Source organism: Rhipicephalus sanguineus, chromosome 9 (assembly GCF_013339695.2).
Source record: "Rhipicephalus sanguineus isolate Rsan-2018 chromosome 9, BIME_Rsan_1.4, whole genome shotgun sequence".
NCBI lineage: Eukaryota > Metazoa > Arthropoda > Arachnida > Ixodida > Ixodidae > Rhipicephalus > Rhipicephalus sanguineus.
This window is the reverse complement of record NC_051184.2, coordinates 114,106,496-114,122,542: the sequence shown is the minus strand read 5'-3', so window position 1 is coordinate 114,122,542 and position 16,047 is coordinate 114,106,496.

The following is a 16,047-nucleotide window of genomic DNA, read 5'->3' as shown; positions in this document are numbered from 1 at the left end:
GCAGCGTCGGCAATACAAATATCAAACGAGAATGAAACATGAATAGAAAAACGGAAAGTAACAGGCGCTTTGCCCACGGCTTCTATGAGCCGCGCATATCCACCTATCGCCACCGTCCGCCGTTGGTGGCGCCACCAGTACCACTGAAAGCAGCAGCGCACGAGGCGGATATCAAACCAACCGGCGATTCTGAAGCAAGGAACAGGAGAGAAAGGAAAGGCAGGTATGTTGACCAGTCTACAAGGACTTGTATGCTACACTACACTATGGGAAGGAATGGCGGGGGGCGGGCTTTAAAGATAAAGAGAGAGAGAGAGGGAGAAGCAGAGCACGCACGCACATAGTCACACACCTGACAGAAGCAAGATTTCCGTGTAATTAAGGGGCCCAATGCCAAGGGCAACAAGCGGATGCCGTTTCGAGTGATAGTACCTTTCCTGTAGCCTTTTGTTACGACAGTAATGAGGAGTGTCATATAAGGTTTGGCGTTTGTTGAGGACGCTAGCCATTTATCTTGCTAATGAGGGATACGGTTTGCGGTGCAACACTTACATTCAGTAAATATTTGTCAAAGAACCTTGTGTCACAGGTGCGGCTGAAAAAGAAGACGCATGAGTGAAGCTTTGATCGAGTTGGCTCCATTGGCGGTGCTGACGTGTCCTCAGTCTTTTCAGTGTAACAGCTATCCCATCGTAGAGTACATGTAGTGCTCTTAACTTCTTCGCAATTTCTTCTAAGCACAGCTTACTGCTCTACCATAGTAGGCTAAAAGCAGTACCTTTTCGTTTGGTGCTTTGGACATCAATGTAGACGGTAACGTGACAATATTCTCGGGCGATGGCAAGGACTGTGGAGGTTCCCTAATAAGAGGCTGTCCGACTTCATTGCCACCGAGGAATAAAAAGGACGTCGCTAAAGCCCAGACAACAAATAGCCAAGCACTGGCTAAGATAAAACTGATGCTACCAGCTTCCCCGTTTATTCAACCTTCGGGACGTCAAGTCTGTTGAGGTCACATTATTTTTAAAGGCGATAGTACTGCTTGGGATACTTGAACGCAGAAATATTGGCTTGTCGGTCTTTCTGTTCATCTGTCTGTCACACGATTCGGCCACCCGGCCAAAGTTTAGGCATTTGCTGAACGCCCAGCCATCTCGAACTGGTAGCTGCGTTCATACTTGTGAGCATTGTCGATCAAAAAACAAATATTACGCATATCTGAGGCGCAACATCAATACGTAAGTATTAGGTGGTGTGTTCGTTTTCTAGAAAACACATAGAGGCGTAATTTTAAAGATCCTAGTGTTTCTTAGGCTGCTCTGAAAATGCGACGCTATGCACAAGAAAGCCCTGTGCCGACGATACGGAGATCCCACCTGGCCGTGGCTCTGAGTTCTCTATGAGCACACGTTTCCCGACGCCGCTGCCAGATGGCGTTCATATCTCACGCAGCGCCTCCTCTATTTTATCAATGCCAGCCAGATGCGGCCGATTCAATCTAGAGGAGAACAGCATCACGGGTGACCGTGGATGAGACCACGACTCATGTAGTACGGCCGGCAGAAGGCTATCGTTTTTCGACGACATTTGAAGCGAAGCATGCAGATACGCGGCCAATTTTTTGTACAGTACACCTCGTATTCAAGCTCGCGTATTTGGGTATGCCACGGTTAATGGTGATGAATTACAGCTCTGCTCTTTGCAGTGAAGCGGCACCTACTTTCCACGAATTCTTTACGCAATTCACATGGTCAGACGCCTGGTGAAGTTGTACAGCTCTGCCAATTAACTGTACATCTTTTAACGTAACTCGAGGCCCAAAGAGACGGCTCTATCGGCACTTTCTACAAAAGAAGTTTCAAGCACCTACGTGTCTCTGAGATAGTGCGCTTGAGTGCCAAGCAGAGTATTGTGGTGGAGTCCTGCTCGGTCCCCAATTTTTCTGTGATCTTGATTATGGTCATAAAAGAGAGTCTTACAATAGGGGATCCACGGGGCTTAGGCATCCAAAAAAGTTGCGAGCTGTAAGCGTGGAAATGCAGGACCCAAGGAAGTCTTGGGCTCTTGCGCTCACGTTAACCCGTGCGTGCCTTGCACCACTAGCCACGCTGTCTGTAAGTCCCATCGCTCCAAGGCAGAAATATATATCATCATCATCATCATCATCACCATCATCAGCCTGTCTGCGTCCACTGCAGGGCAAAGGCCTCTCCCATGTTCAGCCAATCAACCCGGTCCTAGATAGATATATGTCAGTCCAACTCAGATCAACGTCACTGTCCTTCGACTGGTTTTTGGCACTCTACGAAACCAAACAGCGTATCTCGTCTTGATGCCTATGGTAAAATAACGACTAGAACACTTTGCTTTCACGGGCTGTAATTGAATTAGGACGACATACTCAATTTGTAGTAGTGGAGCGATTTCTTTTAATACATTTTATTAGTTTCCCCATTTCTCTATAAATGCACTTTTTTCGTTTACATTCGAGTAAAAATATTTTGCTACTTTTTTTTTTGCTTTGAAACACATTACTTATTATCCCGCGTGTAGCGTCCCGTGCGTTTGATCCAATGAGGTTTCAAAATAGATCCTTTTAAACAACCTTGGTTGGACGAACTCTCGATCTCGGGAACTCAACAGCAGCCTACCCAGTCCAACTTGGGTACCCATTGTCTCGTGACCCCAATTTTAGAACCCTCTATTTTTATCAAGGTCATGTGAGTTCTTCATCCGCACTGTGCGTTTTAAACAGCAGAGCTGCTTAAGCAACCCGTAAAAACTTTGGTGTCCGCAGAGAACCACGTGTGGATATTGAACGGGTTTGCAGCGCAAGCACGGTAGTGCTGAAGGAAAGGTTTAAAAGCGAGGAACGGAAAGCAAAGATTGACGACACGAGCGATGTGTCGTCCCTCCTTGCTTTCCGTTCCTCGCTTTTAAACCTTTCCTTCAGCACTACCGTGCTTGCGCTGCAAACCCGTTCAATATGCATTTTAACCAACTAGCCCAAATAGCCGTTCTTCTTCGATCCGTGTGGGTATGCGCCACAGGAATTCAGCAAGCCCCACTACAGAGTACAGCAGGTGCGAGCGTTAAACGAAAACTCTGCTCGGCGAAGTGGAGCACGTCAAAGAGAAAGAAAAATAAAATAGAGGGGTAAAGAAAGAAAGAGAAGAGAAGCCCATAGAAAGAAAGAGAAAAATAGAGAGAAAGGAAGGGAATAAAACATAAAAAGATAGATATACATAGAAAGAGAGAGAAATAGATACAAAGAAAGGTAGGAATACATAGAAAGAAAGAGAAAGAAACCGACATTAAAATAAGAAAACAACCGAGTGTAAGATAGAAAGAAATAAAAGGTGTGTTTGATTCCGGCGTGGTGCGCGGAACTGGTGCTGCAAAAGTTCAGATGGTGCCGTTTCAGTGCAAACTTAGTGGAGATGGTGCAGGTGCAGCGCCATCGCGTCTCGTTTTTTCTTCTTTCAATCGAGGGCGCTGGTGCGTTGCTTGTCGTCTGCTCTGCGCGCCCACAAGACCCGTCATCTGCTCTGCGGCCGCAAGGCCTGTCGTCTCCCCTGCGCCCGCACTGAACCGAGGGCGTATCGCAGAATTGCCTCTTCGTACTTTTTTTGTTCGGCTTTGGCTAGGATCTCCTGCTGCTATGGAATGTCCTGAGTACAGCGTTATGGAGCTCATGGACTAAGACAGCGAATATGAAGAGGCCGATGCGTTGTTGAGCCAATTAGGCGCACAACTTGTCCGCAGCGACCGGAACAGAATTCCTAGCTACTACGAGAACGTAGTTGGTCGCTATTACGAGTTTAAGTTCAACGACTATTTCGACTTTCAAGGGACACTTTCGAAAGACTGGCAACAAGGTTTGAACATTCATCTTTTTTTCCTAAGCCTCATGGAGGACGCCCTCAAATTCCAGCGGGCAAGACATGTTTAATAGCACTAAGCACTTTGGGGTCTCAGACTAGTATGTACAAGATCGCCGTCACGTTTGACGTGTCGGAATCGTCTGTTTTGCTCTGCGCAGGATTCTGCAATTCCTGTTCAGAATCAGTGCTGAAATCATATCGTGGCCAACAGGAGCAGAGCGCGAGGCCTGCAAAGCTGGTTTTTTGACAAGAAACAAATGAAAAGGTCCCAGAAATATAATTAAATGTGTGTACGGGTGTCACATTGAGATATTGAATTAAGCCGAAGGAGTCGCCAGCATAACATTTCAATAAGAAAAAAATTCCCTCTATCACACTGCAAGGCATCTGCGACTCCAAGACCCGGCTCATTGATGTATTTGTGGGTTTTTCAGGGTCGGCTCACGACTCTCGTGTCCTGGTGAACAGCACGTTTTTTGATGATGCTGAAGATAAATGTGCTTTAGAAAAAACCCCCTAAAGAGATTGCGAGACTACATTAGAATCTTTCAAGACCCGCTTCAACAAAACGCTCAGCCAACAGAAAGTGGCCGTCGAGCATACCTTTGGTATGGTAAAACAGACATTCCGAAGGCTCTACGTCGTCGACGCTGACACTACTGACCAGTGTTGCCTTGTCATCCTTAGAGCATGTGTGTTGCACAGCATGTGCTGTGAAAGCATTCACGACTTAAGGGACTTTTCCGAATCTTTCCTTAAGAGCAGTGAAATAGAAAATGGGGGCGATTTGCAAGTCACAACCGCGGCAGCGATCCGTGAGGCGTGCGAGCTGAGAAGGAAAAGGATCGCCGAGACACACTGCTAAGCAGACGTCACTGTTAAGTCACTATTATTAATGTCACTGGAGCGGGAAAAGTACCGCGTTCGTTTTCTCTTCGCCGCCGCGCCCTTTCGGCGGCTTTTCCACATAAATGGTCCAGCTCGCTCGCCTCGCTATTGTCTCCCGGCCGCCGACGCACGGCGCTTTGAAGGGCGATTGTTTTTATAGCCTCAGAAAAGCGTGCAGGAACATTACGACATTCCGTATCGTTTTGACACTTCATCGCAAGCCTGTCGAGACATCAAAGAAGGCCTGGGCGCTGCGCTTTTAGGTGCAGCAACCGTCGGGAAACGGGCAAAGTCCTCTTTGCTATTCTCAGCGGAAAAAAGGATGCCAAGCGACGGGCTGTGTGGCTGCACAGAATAAGGCGCAAAAAATTTGTTTCTACGACTTATAGCCGCCTTTGTGAGGCAAGCGTTTCATTGAGAATTCGCAAATGTTGTTTAGGGGAATGTTTGCGTCTCCGCTGCCTTAGTGCAGCTTGTTTCGCGTGGTTGCCGCAGAAGTTTCATGGTATACATCCCATTAACGAAACGGCCAGGAGAGCACGTAGTCACGGGCTGCTACATAGATAGATAGATAGATAGATAGATAGATAGATAGATAGATAGATAGATAGATAGATAGATAGATAGATAGATAGATAGATAGATAGATAGATAGATAGATAGATAGATAGATAGATAGATAGATAGATAGATAGATAGATAGATAGATAGATAGATAGATAGATAGATAGATAGATAGATAGATAGATAGATAGATACTATGTTCAAACTTGCAGAAGTTCGCTAAGAAATGATTCGCATTTATTAAATACCGACACCAAGCGCGTAAATGCCGCGCTGTTCGCATTTCTTCATTGCGTTAGTACGCGTGCGTGCACATGTAGTCAAGTGAGAACTGCCCCTATTTCTTTGCTAATTAGTTAGAGAACAACGATATGCTTCATTGAGGGCTCCAAAAGCGCATGCAATGCGTAAAACATGCGTTACTCCGCGTAAAATCAACACCGCGCCGCAGCAGCTTCGGCTACGCTGGACCAAATATGGCGGCGGGCAGGACGGTCGCGGTACTTTTCCCGTTCCAGTGACTTTAGCAATTATGAGCATGTAGTGCAATGAGTGCGCGTTCAGGTCTATTTTCTTCCCGCGTTATCATGCTGTTTCTGGCATATACAAGAACCAACAGCCCAAATGTGCACCTTTCGCAATTCTGCGCAGTAATTTTCTCCAACGCTTTCATAGTCAGTTGAGTGTTCAGTGAAACCTTGACATAAAATAAAAACGGTTGAAAATGTTTAGTGCCTTTTTTCGCACGCTGAGACAAGCCTTTCCAGCAGCTGCATTTTTTTCTCGGAGGGGCGCCGCTTTTTCTTCCAATTCTTCCATTTTCTGGAGAACAACTTGGCTAGTGCCGAGTTGTCATTTCTGGCGGATTTCTGAGTCTCTCTGCTCGACAGCGATTGTTCGGAGTCCGTCGGTTCGGTACGTTCAGGCTCTTCATCAACGGACTCTGGCAGCCGCTAACAAAACATAGTAGTACAGCTTATGTTTGAATCTGCCATGTTTGAAAGTATATACTCCTATGCAACTAGAAAAAAAATATTCACGTGTGTACATACCTTGACTCTAGCAGGTATTTTTGAAGATCGATATCAAGCTTCCATTGGTCATTCACGTATACACTCATATCTCTCCGCTTTCATTTCGAGAGATCTTCTTCCCGGCACTGTAGAGCGCGATGGGCTTGATGCTGTGCTCTTTCCCTAGGACTTCTTCGAGGTCCCTGGTCAAGAAACAACAGCGGCAAATACAGGAAATATTGTGGCACTGCCAATTGCATCTTACGAGCAGCATATGCGCTGTGCATTCGCATTATTATCGAATTCAATAGTGTACACTTATTTACTATAGCCCTTCACGTTCGCGAAAAAGAAAATAGAAAAAACGTAGTTAATTAGGTATAGTAATTTCAAGTAATCCTTAAGGGTGTCGCGGTGGCCGACACTTGCTTTGTGGAAAAAACGCTGTGGTTGGGACCCTTATGCTATGTTCTGTGAACGGGATTTCGACGAGGATCGTGCTGCTCCTTTGCTTGACCGAACGGCGCCGCTAACAAGAACGAGAGAGTGGCCCGCTGTTTGGACTCGGCAGCTGAGTGCAGGCGTTAATTGCAACGACGAAAGAACAAAAATCGTCTTTCAGCTCAGCAACCGATTTCGAGACATGTAAAATATTATTGCTGTATATCGAGAAGCCTTAGCGGCATCTAGTTATTGACGTCGACCCTTTTTATAATACAGAACACAAATTCTAAATTACCTTTGCCATAACCTCAATCGGCACCTTTCGAAGTCGCAGTGAGTGGCAGCCTCTCCCGACTTCTTATTTTTTATGAGTGTTCTCTTTTACACGCGCGCTCCAGAGATTTCCATTCGTCTTGTACTTGCAACGGCGTCAGTAATCCGGAATACTTCTTATTCAGCCCGTCAGCAAGCAGTTCCCACATGGTCTTCTTGTTCCTGCAGTTGCAGTGAACATGTAAAATATGCGACAGAAGTAAACAATTGTTACATTTACCTTATTTCACCTTTCTGTCCCATTGGAGCTTTCATTTCTTTATACATTGAAATGAGCGATCTCGTTCTTCTGGCCCCCCAGAGCGCTTCTTACGCGTCGTCTAGTGCAGAAGGCGCCGATGTTGAGGGCAGCGACGGCTGACGTTCGCGTTGAGGCGACAGCACTGCTGCCTGTTGAGCCAGCCTCTGCTCCGGTGTTGAAGCTGACGTACGCTGTTGAGAAGCCTTTTCCACTCGCTCGACAGCTGCCGGCAGGCCTCTCGCGTCGTGAAAGACGCGATAGCAATCAGCATCTGAAAAATGAGAGCTCCTCGAGCTTACCGCCACAGTTTATCGCCGAATGAATAATCCACTTGCTGAGATAAATGAGCTCGAAAAAAAAGGAGGCGAAGACAAATGCCACCTTTGACCATGTCTTGTTTGTTTGCCCCCAGTTGACAAACTCAGCCGAGAATTTTAATACACAAATGCACTCACCAGCTGTTGTATGCATCTCCGCGCTGCCGTCTGCGGCTATAACGCTGTTCTCGTTAACAACTCAAAATTACTGGTGTTGGCCACCGTTTACATCAAAGAACAATGCCATGATCATTCAAGCGCAGTCGAAACATATCGTCTGCGCGTGTCGTCTGCTTCTGAGCTGTCCCGCGACGGCACCACCTAGCGAGCCAGGGGCGTAGCCAGAATTTTTTTTTTTTTGGGGGGGGGTTTCAATCATCTTTATGTATGTTCGTGCGTGCGTTTGTATGTGTGCGTGTATATATATGCAAGCAAAACTGAAAAATTTCAGGGAGGGTTTGAACCCCCCCCCCCTGCCTACGCCTCTGTAGCGAGCAGGTACAGGAATTCTCTGCACCGCAGCGGCACCATTCCTGCACCGCGCTGCAATCGAGCACCGCGGTGCCGTGCACCAGAGGATCGAGGACTGCGGTGTCGTACACCCTGAACCACTGCAGGAGGTGCAGGTTAATCGAATATACCTAAAGAGAAACAAAGAAAGAAATAGAAATAAGCAGAGAGAAGAAGAAGAAAGAGAAATAAGCTAAGGAGAGCGATAAAGAAATAGGTAGTGAGAGCAAGAAAGAAGGAAAAAAATAAAAAGCTACAGGTACAAAAAAGATAAAAGAAACAGAGAGTAAGATAAAGAAAGTGAAGGAAGAAAGCAAAATATAGTGGAGGGCCACCCAGTTCCTCTCTTTCCTCGGCCTTAGCACCACTAGTGCGAAACTACCGTAATTTTCTCAAGGACATCGTCTGCTGACGCACTTTATGGTTTAGAGTACAGCATGTATTGTACATCGCTCTATATCAGCCTTGTGGACCGCTTCTGCAGCCAATACTTCAACAAATCCGCCGAGTGCTCTTTCCTTTCGTAGAATTTGTGGCGCAAGCTTCTGCGAAAACTTTCGCTCAAAGTATGCGTTGAATCTCGTAGGTTTACGAAAATAAGAATCGAGAACACTATGTTTCGAAGGAAACACTGAACTTTGGTAGAAGATAGAGAGAATTGTAGACATCAAAGCGGCGCGTCCGACTCCGCAGACGAACCTGCGAGAAGGATCTCGCCCTTTCCGTAAGCTTTCGCTGTGCTACGCACATATGAGTCATGTGGAAACTTCGCGAACCCGGATGCAGCCCGATATAAGCGCGCGGCGACGGAGGCTCAGTCAGGGAGTGAGCCAGTGCACGTAGAAGTTATGTTGTGAAAGTGAGTGTGTGGCTTGGGCGCAGAAGTGTTCTTTTGTGATTTACTGCGGTGAGTCGGCCTTTAAGAAACTATCGAGAGATGACGCCGACGGAGCAGTGAAAACTTTTTCAGGGTTCGTCGAGGAGACATGTGATCACGGACTGAGAAGGGGAACGACTCATATAGCGCTACAGTCTACGTGGACGGACTCGTCAGGCGGATGGATATATAATAACTTTAAGTGTTCCTGAATATTCGCGAGTGTTTAGACTTGATCGCATGTGAATCATTGTTCGCCCTTGTTTGTTAAACTCATGCATAGATCGGCAAAAAATGTGGAGCTCACTCAGACTCAGCCATCAGATATATTTTGCCCTCAGAGCTCACTCGGACTCAGACTCACCAAAATTTTCTTTAGCCGGACTCACTCCGACTCAGACTCACTCAAATTTTTTGCAGCCGGACTCACTCGGGCTCGAACTCACCAAAATATTACTCACTGGGACTCACCCAGACACATGGCTCTATCCGAGTCTGAGTGAATCGACTGATGAGTCCGTTAGTGTATAATTGGCTTTTTTGATCATGGTGTAAATGCTATTTAAAAGCAATACTTCGCATAATTGGTGCTCTACTTGGCGCGTTTTGATCTCGTACCTTCATATATGAGTTATCAATGGCTGAAATCCAGTAAGGACATTTTTATTGAAAGAGGTGACTCACATGAGATATCTTTATCAAGAACTTCATGTAAAAGAGTTTGCGGGAGGGAGGTCAACCTGCCCCCCCCCCCCCTGCCCCTTTCTACGGAACTCACGCCTCTTAATAAATATCCAGCTGGTGTATGAATACTAGTGCTTAGAAGTGAGTCGGCGGGAGTATAAACGGGGGCCGACATACGGCTGATAGTAATGCTGAAGTTATGCAGAAAGAACAATAGGTCGGCAAAAAATTGTGCAGTAAACGCAGACTCATTCAAGAAATATATTTTGCGCTTAGGGCTCACTCGGACGCAGACTCAGTAAAATTTTCCTCTGCCGGACTCACTCGGACTCAAGCTCACCAAAATATTACTCACCCGGACTCACTCAAACTGAGACTCATGGCTCGATCTGAGTCTGAGTGAGTCGACTCATGAGTGAGCTTGCCGACCTATGAACTCATGTGAGTTGGGATTGATACCCGCCAAGTGTGCATGTTTATGTGATGCTTGCACTGCCTTCACTAACAATATATTTTGTTTGTATTATCAACACTTCGCTCAACCGCCGTTCGCCAGCGCGCTAAGAGGACCTACCGTTAATCTGTCCTTGCTTTCGCGGTACGTTTCGGGGGCCGATACGTCAGCGCTAGAAACCTGCCCGGCGATTGCCTCTCTACTAACGGGGTTAGGGACACCGTCTATGCCCCCTTCAGCCGCGAAATATGGTCCGCTGTCTGCAAGTGTGTGAAATTCGCACAACCTAATTCTAACTAGGATTTACAGTTGGTCGATTTGGTACGGAATTGGTTCCGTCGTGCCGTTTTCATAACAATTCTAAGGCGTTCGACATTACATCCCAAGAAAGAAAAGAAAGGAATATGTTGTTTTCTGCGAGGTATCGTAATAATCCTAAGTAGAGTGTAATTTAATATTTCATTTATCAGCACTCACTCAAGTTCTAGTTTTCCCTCAAAAGAACGAAATCGTATGCTCGAACTGCATACGCAATTTGTTTTATGTTGTACTCATTTGGAGCTACGGAAAAAAAACGCATGGAAGCTCCACTAATATGAAACCTAAGGAAATACGTCGCACGGGCACTGAGCGTTTCCCGTTCGTAGACTTCCCACTGCTCCGTTTTCCAAAGCGTCAATGACGAAAATGTTTGAGGTAAGCATGTAGGGTTTTGCCGGCACGAGTAGAATCTTGTTAGGCAGATTCGCAAACACGGTGTGCGACATGTGCGCTACGTTTCGCTGCGCGATATTGTTTTCGTGCTTGTTACGGCAGTTGAGATACGCGTCGGATGCAGCGTGTTCCGTCAGCTTTCTCTCCCCCCCCATCTGGGGTGGTCACGTAGCGACGCAGCGCCGCGCCGGTGCAGCGCCGACGCAGAAGCGGCGCAGGTGGAGGGGATTTCGCTCACTCGGCGAGCCGGAGGCGCCCTCACTTGCACCTCGGCGGAGTCAGTTCTATGTTTCCAAAAGTTTTAGCGATAGCAAGTTAATTACTGCGATGGCGTGTTGGCTATTTTTGTTAATACTATTATTTTAGGCCTTGTTCGCTCATAATAACGTGGGTTTGAGCAATGCTAGCCATGCTATGGCCTGTATTGAGCGCTCTACTGTGAGCGTGATCACGCCAGATGAGATGGATAAACGACATGCCTGTCCCTTAATGCCCTGCGCAATTAAAATACAACTTTTAACGTTGGTCTTGGAACACGGCGCATCGACCGAGCTGTCGGACATTGTAGTGCCTTCGCCGTGGTGGTCGACAGCAGTCATACGCAGGACACAAAGGTTATGAGATACACGGTGATTATGGGCAATGTTCAATTCATCCTCTGCTCAATGTATCTTGCTCTGTCTTGGCCTCTAGCTTACCCCACGTATTCAGAAACGCGCCTTACCATAAAGCCACGACTTCACAAGTCAGCCTCAAGACAGCGCGTGACTTCAATCTCCCCAAGACAACCATTGCATTTCATAGACGCTCCGAGCGCCTTCCTTCGCCAAGGCAGTGCTTGCTCGCGATGCGGCGCTAATTACGAAACCTGCGAAACGCTGTGTTTGGGCAATTTAGGACATGAAAACACAGAATGTGGTGCAATCCAACATCAGCAAATCTACACTACGTGAACGCCAACCATGGCAACGTAGGCAAAATAAATAAATAAATAAATAAATAAATAAATAAATAAATAAATAAATAAATAAATATACAAATATCCACACGAGAGTCATTTATGAATGTCGTGTTGGCTGTGTTGTTTCTAACTGCAAAAACGCCTGCAGCGCTCTTGCTGTTTTCTTCCACACACAATATCGTGGAACGTGGCCTCTACGTTTGGTTCCGACAAGTCGCCTTCGTTGCGGTGCGCTGCCTTCGGTAATCATCAAGGCCACGGTGGGAATTGCAGGTCACCGTAGAGTTTCTTTTGATTTTCTTTGTCGCACAACCTTGGTCCCGGCACACTCGGCAAAAAATGAGCGTCCCCTAATGTGGCATCACATGTTATGCATGAGCAGGTGGTGTGCATGCAAACTGAAACGTTCCTAGCGTCACCATGATGCTGTTTCTGCGGTGGTGTGCGGCGCCTCTCTCACACGCCACTATGCTTCAAATTCAAAGTCCGAATCAAGAGTGCTGGCGTCGAGACTTGTTTCTCAAGACTGCATGATGCAGCGAAGCTTGCCGCAAGGACGCGTTTCAAGTTGAAATCCAGGGTTTGACAGAATCCCGTCTGGTCGGGAGGAAGCAAGATCGTGGACAAGCCTCCATGCGTGAGCCAAAACATCTTGTTTGTTTAAAAGTGTTTTATTGCGGCCGGCGTTTATTCCTTTTTACAGCGTTTCATGTTCAGGAGGACTTATGAAACGCGTTTGCGTCGCCTTGAGGCGGTGGCAAGTTAAGTTCAAGTTATGGAGCGCTTCTGAATACGGGAGTAAATGGCGAGAACAGGTTGCGCCCATATATGTGAATTTTGTGCCTCAAGGAATGTTTCTTTCAACACGAAAGTGTTTTACGCCGAGGCCCACCAAGACTTTTATCACGTGTTTTCGTCAGGGAAATACGTCAGCAAAATCAACGCCATCAGATGGCAAAGCAAAAAAAAAAACATAGAAAAGAGTTCCGTTGACAGGAGTCGAACCCATGACCTCTCGGTTCACGACGATGGCTGGCGGCCGTTTAACCCACTGAGCTACCGCCAAACACGCAACGGAGGCTACATGAACAGCGATTTATCTTGCACACTTTCCTTTCGCAGTGCTCTTGGATGGATGTATTGATGCTATCCGCCTCGTGCCCTGCTGCTTTGAGCTGTACTGGTGGCGCCACCAACGGCGAACGCTGGCGAAAGATGGATGCGCGCGGCTCATAAAAGCCGTGGGCAAAGCGCCCGTTACTCGCCGTTTTTCTATTATTTTTCGTTCTGGTTTTGATATTTGCACTGCCGACACTGCTCAACTAGACAGCCATGCCGTTTGTTACGTCGATTGTTCAATATTATTTGTTTTAAAATGACAGACCCGTTTTTTATGCGTGCACGCGATGCACTGCGTACTTTTCTTACGTGCATGCGTCCAAGTTGTTTGTGTGGTCTGTTAAGACAAATGAAATAAAAACTGTTGCAATACAAAACAGCATTCATGTTTTATTCAACACCCCAAACAGTACAACAACAATGAATATTACGGCTGTATGCCTGCTTAAGAAACGCACAAAAGACACGCATCTTCGCCCAACACTCGTAGCACTCAACTAGGCCAAGAAAACCGATATCTAACTTGCTGAACCTTTTAACAGCCGTCACACAGCCGCAAAATATTGCGTGAAAGTACTTTAGCAAATGAAAAACAAGCATTCAAACAGTGTTTTTTTTTTTGTTCACAGACCGTGTTAACATAAGAGATAGTTCTAATTGCATTGCAATCACATATTTCGGAATATCTAATCACTTTTGAAGCCACAATCTTCTAACAGATGCGCTTTAAAATGAGCATTGCATTACTCAGACTTATATAGGAAATGCGCACGCGCGGCATTACTCAGATTTATATAGAAAATGCGCACGCCTTTAATGTATCCCGTATGCTACATTCTCCTTTGGTACGTGCAACTCAACATAAAATGCGATTCTAGAAGTAATGTTCGTGGAGTAGCGAGCATATAGCAGGACAACTACTTACAGCTTCACTTACCTTTGCAAAAACGGTATTCCAATTGCAATTCAATATTAACCGACTCAACAACGATAACAACACGCTTGTTGCACACAGGCGTACCAGGTTGACGCGCGAGGTCAAGCGCGGTATTTTAAGTGTAGCACAATCGTGCGCGTACAGTACGCTAGAATATTCTGGCACAATGTCGTCAAGCTTGCAGTCACTTCAGCGGTTCCCACGATGTAGCACCAGTTGACGTCCTCGCGTCATCAAACTGCTACGACGCCGAGAACTACACACACAGCTGACTTGGAAAAACGCGGTCTTGCAGGAGGCCATCTTGTCCAGCAACCAACGGACAAAAGCACACAACTGAGGCGTCTGAAACATTGCCGTTGATGAGATGGCAGCTGAACGAAATCAGGGCTCATCGTCCGACGTGTGGCCACCAGCTTAACACAATATTAACGTTGCAACGTTCAAGGAAGACGCGACGAAAGCGACGAGCCCCGGTCTTGTCGGGTGCGCTACTGAACAGTGTACAGCGCGCGCTCTCACGGCCACCGAAAGAAATAAAAGAAAGTGGAGAAAGGGGTCACCTCGGAGCATGGCCTATCGGTGGAAGCAAGAAGAGGTGTTGCATCGTTGGTGTGGCGTATTGTCGAGAGATGGCGCTAGTTTGTTTTTGCGCAACGGAATCGCAAACTTCATTCTAAATGCATGGGATCCTATGGGGGGTTTGGAGAGGGCGCAACCGCCTGAGCTAGAGTGGTGGCGCCACCAGGGGTGCAACGGCTCAGGCTGGTGTGCAACCGCCTGAGCACCCTAGCCTGAACCGATTGGTGGCGCCACCATACCAGCCCACGAGGCGGATAAGCGTCCCCTTAACAACCGGGCGGTGACATGCGTGCCACCAGGCTCGAAAAAAAAGAACAAGCTCGTCGTTGCTACGTTCGGCGCGTTTCCAATGGAAGTGTAATTTCGTCAACGCTTTAACACACCGCGAGGTGGTGGCTTTAGCCCATGCCTCGCTCACAGCATCCATCCATATCGAAAAATAGCTCTCAGATGCTCGCCTGGCTGCCGCAACGCGTTCCGCGCTCGCCCTGTGCAAATACACGGCCGGGCTAGAGCGAAGACACGACGCGCGCAGCCTTTCTCTACGCGTTTCACGACGCTTTAAAAGAATGCACATGGAATATCCGTGTGTGTTATGTGCTTGTTGATGCCAAATTTGCGTGGCATTCACCATATACGATGTCCTCGTATGGTCATGTGCGTTAGTCGTCGGTACGGAGACATGCCACTAGGCGTCAACGTGATTGCGTCCACATCAAGCCGTGCTATATCTGCCAAACAACAACATACATTGTACGAAGTCTCATATACCAATGCACTAAAAACAATAAACTACTTCTCTGATGACACGTTTCACCTTCGTGTTATACCGATTCCTATGACAGAGGTATCAGTCATCGTTTTTTTACGCTTTGTCCACATACCTTGTTTTCATAGGAACGCGAGCCTGCCAATCTGCCCCGCCTACCCCTCTCCCTCCCTCCTCGCCATCAGGATCGAATGGGCTGGAGGCAAGAAGATTCAATGCGGTGGCAAAGCGGGAATGTTGGTACGTACACATAGTTATTCCAAAACAGAGCACAAACGGGACATGAAAGAACCACACTGCACTTTAGTGGAGTTTTTTCGCGTCCCGTTTGTGCGCTGTTTTGGAATAACTATGTAAGAAGTTTCGCACTAAAATGCTTCGCACGTACGTATAAAGTACTGAACCGAAGAGAACAGTAGGTGCCTTTTACTGAGAACCACCTTCCGACCGTCTGTTAAGGGCGCTAAATGGGTGAAGTGTAGGGGTGTGCGAATTGTGAATTTTGGAACCGAGTCGAATAGTGATGACACCGAATCAAATACGAATACTAATCGAGTACTCTTCGAATAGTTTTCGAATAGCAAGACAACCATTTTCAAAACATTCCTGGAATTCTACAACATTTTATTTGAGCAAAATATTCACAAAGTTTACCAGAGAACATTGCGGTTACTTTTTACTGGCGCAAAATATCACAAACATGAAAACTGAGTTAAGCTTGTATGCAGCAGATACCAGAGTCTTCCAAATACTTTG